Here is a 6,183-nt window from a genome sequence, read left to right on the forward strand (position 1 = left end):
GCTTCTAAAAATTCACCAAAGACAAGTCTTACCAAAGGCTTTGGTCCGGCCTAACATTACGATTTCCGTTTGACCCTGTGTTTCTTTGAGCGGACTTACGGTGAATTCGTCTTGAATTATATTGCGGAAGTGTTTTCGAACTGGTTTGTTGTTACTGTTGCCTTCTTAACTCTCGCTTCAGACTAGTCAGAATAGGCTAGATGACGACTTTTTTTCTAATCGTCGATCAGATATTTTTTAAGATCAACTGTTTATATTTAATGCCATGCAATGGCATTAAAGCAATACAAACTTCAATTCTTTTTCCATTTTTGTTTATGTACAACTCAAGCTCTTTTAAATGATGCCCCACTTAACCTAGTGACTAGATTTTAAAATGTTGACCCTCCTCCCTTCCTGTCATTACAATCTCTTTCAATGCGTCTGGGTTAGCCTTGTCCATAACTTTTTCGAATTCCAAATCAACAGCGTAAGGAGTTCTCAAGATATGTAGCAATGTAACAGACAGACGGACGGACAGAGTCGCATCATAAGTGTTCCGTTTTACCTTTTTGGTACGTTACCCTAAACCATTTGATTTAGAGGTTAGGTTTGTGCTGTTTGGTTTGACTAAATAACTCTTCAACTTGAAATAGCTCTGAAAGTGATAGAATTACAGGGTTATATAACTATTTTTAGCGATTTCCTCGTACTTTGAAGTTAAGGTAAATATTTGAAGGGTTGATATTAAATATTCGGTCTCTGAATTACTTTAATGGGTTTATCGGTGTTTTCATTTGTCTTTGATGATGTGAATTATTTGGGATAGAGTTATATAAACACATTGTAAGTTAAATTATCATTGTTGAAAATTTTAAGGAGAGTCGATTACGCTGGTACGGCCATGTCCTTAGAAGTGATGATGACCATTCTGTTAAAAAGGCCCTAAATATACCCGACCAAGTCAAGTCAAGTCAAAATATTCTTTATTCAAATAGGCCTAGCAACAAGCACTTTTAAATCGTCCAATTTTACCAATATCATCTTAATCTAAATATCAGAGCAATTTATTGATGCAGTTATTATTGTTCTAAAAAAAAACATTGAATTATTATAGATATGGTAAACTTAATGATAACAATTTCACAAAAGGATCGTCAAAAATCAAAATTGTATAAAAATACTAGTCTAGAAACTTTCTAGAATAAAATCTAAATCCCGAACAATCCCGAGGAAGGAGATGACCAACCGACACCTGGTGGTCAGATATGCAAAAAGAAATCCGGAAAGAGAACCTGAGTACGCAGACAAGCCAGAACAGAGCACTCTGGCGCAGACATACAAGACCCGACCCCAGATAATCTGGGAAGAGGGACAGGCAAAGAAGCTATTTAACTACTCAAGGCGTGAAAACTTCGACGAATATTTAAGAGTAACATTTTTTTTTACTTTCACGATTTTTGAAATAAATTACCTCGATGAATAAATTATAAACTTATAAAGTCAAGATTAAGGGTGATATTTGGATTTCAACTGCAGCTGTATTACTGCTGCGGGCGCTATATCTATCAATTTCCTTAATAAAACGAATCAGGGATGTCACGCATGTTGCATTTTTCACATTGCGAATGCGAATTAAAAAAAAGAAAAAAAACAATAAAGGCGAATAAAGGGAATATGTAGTTATTATCATTCCTAATTAGAAAATAATCCGTTAGTACATAAAACATATGTAACCTTAGAACGTCTTGCCGTCCAAAGCAGACCTGGCGCCGGACTATAATTGCAGAGGCGAAGGCTATTGGGAAGACTTGGAGCGAACTCAAGCACGAAGCTCAAGACCGATCCAGATGGCGGCGCACTGTGGACGCCCTCTGCCCCATCTAGGGGACATAGCACAATAAGTCAAAGTAAGTAAGTCAACCTTAGAACGGGATGTTATAATTATAAAGTATTAAGAAATGCTGTCTACTGGTCAAAGTGCATTGCTTGAAAAAAGTTTACGCGCACTGCCCATACGCGAGTCGGCGAGACAGGACACGATCGGCGCACATTCGGATTCGCAAAACATTTGCTTAATTTGATGCCAATGCGAATGTCGATGCGAGTGTTTAATATGATGCAAATTTTCGTATATGTTGGTGCAAACTGAAAGTGTTTGGACCCGGGTACGTCCTTAAACTACATCCAAAAGAGAGGTATGGGCATTGTGAATGTCATCTCGCTTTGTGTGGTAGGGCACAGCGCAGCGGATGTCATTCCAGATCTAGACCAGAGCCCACCTGGGAAAGTACCTCCACCTTACAGAAAACCACAGCTAAATAACACTAGACCCTAATACTCATAGTGTTGTGTTCCTGCCGGTGAGTAGGGTTGCCAGAGCTCAACGAGGGGGGGGATGTTAAGGTTGGCAACGCGTATGTAACTCCTCTGGAGTTGCAGGCGTACAAATGCTACGGAGACTGTTTACCAGGCGGGCCGTATGCTTGTTTGCCACTGACGTAGTATTAAAAAAAATATATAGAAAAAGGAGAACTAATTAGGCCGTCACTCTTTATTGTAATGTGGGCTTTAACTCTTTCTGATCACGCGTACATATTTTCATTAGGGTAAGATTACCGTGTAGCGTACACAGCTCCTTCTTCCAATGCCTCTTTGTATGTTGATTTTAGGTCCTCGGAGGTTCTGTATGAAATTCAAGAGGGGTACGTATCGGGATTAAGTTTTTTTTTACATATAAATATGTATGCATGTTTTTTTTTCACAGTGTCATACGAATATTAAGGGATTACAGAAACTGCTGATAGACAATTTTTTATAAGTCTTTTCCTATTAACTGCACAATTGCGTTTTAAACTTTTGACGTCGCTCTTGAATGACATGCTTCTCTAAGATTATCCATTAAAGAACTACAAAAGCGATTAAATTTGATATATTAAGAATGAAGAGTCGTACGAGAACTAGGCTTAATTATGAAAATTTAACTAACTCTGTAGTTGGCTGAGCCCACAATGAAAATAGAAAAAAAATCTTGGGTCGAAATTGGGATAACGCTTGACGTAAAATTTCCAAATTACCAGCAATCCGGAATCACAAGTAACGACCAAATGGCTTAAACCTCAAAAAATTATAAAGAGTCATAAATAATTATGCTTCTTTGTGTTATATGATCTCTAAGCAGTCATTCGAAGAACTTTTTGTAAGCATCCTTTCTGAAGAACGAGGGCAACCCCTCGTATACGTAAATAAAGTCGAGAGTCAAACTTAAGAGCTACAGCCAAGCCTTGAACTCTGACCCTCAATTTTCTAATAAAGTTTCAAGTCATGCTGAAAATTGCTTAATAAACTCATAATTACAACAATTTTGTCATAAAACGTGTCAACTCACTCTAATAAATCATTTCCACCCAAGCAAACCAATCAAATCGAATTCTTTGACATCAGCTCAAACAACAAAGTTACGAAACGTATCATTTAGAAACTTTTACACCAAATCAAAAGACAATAACTCACTACGATAAGCTTGTAACTTATGCCTTTTCGTGTTTAAAATTGTTCCATTTTCCTTATTTACGATATTCTGATAGGCAACGGGGTTTCGCCAGTTGTCGTCAACAATTTATTTTAATGACCGGGCACTGCTCGTGCCTGCTTGGCGTTTGTGAAAAATTGTATTGCCCGGTTTACACGACGCCAGTGCATGGGACTCCCTCTGGTATCATAACAATTTTGTCATATTTTTAATCACTTTATGCATAAAATTGTTAGTCATAAAAATCTTTAGTCAGAATTTTTCTTGAGCATAACTGGGTTTTTATCATAAATGAGTTATGTCATAATTCTTATAGTCATAAATTTAATTCGCATAAAAATTTAGGTTAGGTTCTGCTATCCCAAGCAGCACATTAGTGAATTTTGCAGCTTATCTTATAGCTTTATGTTCTAAATGAGTGGTTTAACAGTGTTTGATAAAACTTATACCTTTAAACACAACTCAAAATTGTATATGAGTTCATCCTGTCACTTGTAGTTGCTTAGGAACGTTTATTGTTTCTACTTTATTACTTATGGTTGGGTAAAGTCGATTTTGCTACTTTAAGTTGCATGCAGGTTTTAATTGTCACTGAATAAGAAGCAATAGTGCTATATAAGGCCCTAAAGTCACTTATAAGCAACTTCTACATATAAGTGGGAACATACCCTTATTTGGAACTTTTAATTCCAAATGACTAGTATAATAGAGTAGTATATCACCAATAGTGGCTAAAGAGATAATTTTACGGCCCTTTTGGAACCTAAAGTGATTGCAACTTTAAGGGATAGAAATACTCTTATTGCCACTCCAACGCATAATTAAGTCTCAATAGGAGGTTCTTGAAAACTAAAAGCAGTTATTTTCACTTATTTCAAACCACTAACGATCTAACAGTTCCAAAATTAGGTCATATACATAATATCCTATCAAAAATATTTTCATGAAAATGTTGCCAAGACGAAACCATAAGGCTCGCACTGTCAAAATGTTATCAGATTTCTCGTAGAGACAAGCTTCTAACTCTACAAGCCCTAACTTCAGAAACTCTACAACAAGAGTCAAAATATGTGGCATGGCCGTTTCGCTACTGTCACATGGGCGTAAGGTGCAAAATTTATTCACTAAGTACCTATACTTGTAGTAACGAAACGGCCAAGCCACATATTTTGACTAAGGAGTAGAGTTTGTGAAGTAAGGACTTGTAGAGTTAGAAGCGTGGCTCTACAAGAAATGTGATAACTTTTTGACAGTGCGAGCCTTATGGTTTCGTCTAGGCAACATTTTCCATGAAAATGTTTTTGATAGGATTTCACTTCTTTTTGTAAGTTGCTTATGACAATCTTCCATCCCCTAATATAAATGGTAAAGTAAGTAAAGTAAATACACTTTATTGGACCACAGAAGAAAAATTCAGTAACAGATTTACAATGTAAATAAAGGTAGCAACAGGCGTTCTTATCGCTGTGAGCGATCTCTTCCAGACAACCTTAGGGTAGCAGGATATAAAGAACAAAAAGCTTTAGTGACAGGTAGAGGTGCACGAATACATTACAAGAATAAGAAAATTACACATTACAATGAAATACATACCAATGGGTACATACAACCAAATAGTTAAATATTTAACAGATACATATATCATGGTTGGGGGAAATTTACTATTAAAAATCCCGAAATACGTATCTGGGGGCATCTTTTATACAATCTTCTTTTTTTACTGATCCCCCCCTACAAACTTTCCTCTATTCCCCCTAATGCCCTTTTCCTTAATATAAATTTCCAATTTTTTTATTTCTTTTGTTGTTTGTATACTAATACTATGCTACATACCAAATTTTTGCTTCCTAGGACTTCAGGAAGTACCCCAAGGGCATGATCATCAGTGAGTGAGTGAAGTGAGTCAGTGACGAAAATGGGGTTTTTCCGATACGAACAAAATCTTAAGTATGAGAGCTATGCATCTGAATTTTTTTATGCCTAATAAGTCCACTATTGACATTATATTCCGAGAATTTTGTTTATCTGTTATAATCCAAACCCAAGTTATGAGGGTTCAAAAAAACGACGAAGCGCTTTTAGAAAAGGTAGGCCATGCGCTTCGCTTTACTCGTCTTGGCGGGGGCACTACCCTGCCACCAGATTTATTTTTCCTATTGCGGCGCCTCCTCTGTCAATAGCATTCACTGCTTTGCCACTTGCAAGATACAAATAAGTGATTTTCTGACCTGATAGTTCTAAATAGAGCACAAATAAGTGAAAATAAACACTGTAAAATATTTTTTGTTCCGCCATGTTTACAAATGGAGTCCTTGAAAATGAATTATTTTAAACAGGATTTTATCACACTGACGCATAATCACAGACCTTTGATAGTTGTGACGGTGTTACTTTAACATTGTACGTAACCTACAATCATTAGGTCAGGTTTTTAACAGTTTTATTTCTTATCAGTATCAATTCCTCATTTGATTTAGCACTCTCCTTTTAAATATTCCGGGATCAAATCAAAGGCGCATCGAAATTTACAAAGAAACCATACTATAGTTTCACAGTAAAAAATAATTCGCAAGGATTTCGTGCTTATTTCAATTCCTGTATTACGTGAAGTTTTCATCACTTTACCAAACAGATATGTACATCCAAAATTAAAATGGCAGATCACATTCATT

The sequence above is a fragment of the Cydia pomonella genome, chromosome 11 (assembly GCF_033807575.1).
Source record: "Cydia pomonella isolate Wapato2018A chromosome 11, ilCydPomo1, whole genome shotgun sequence".
In the NCBI taxonomy this organism is placed as follows: Eukaryota; Metazoa; Arthropoda; class Insecta; order Lepidoptera; family Tortricidae; genus Cydia; species Cydia pomonella.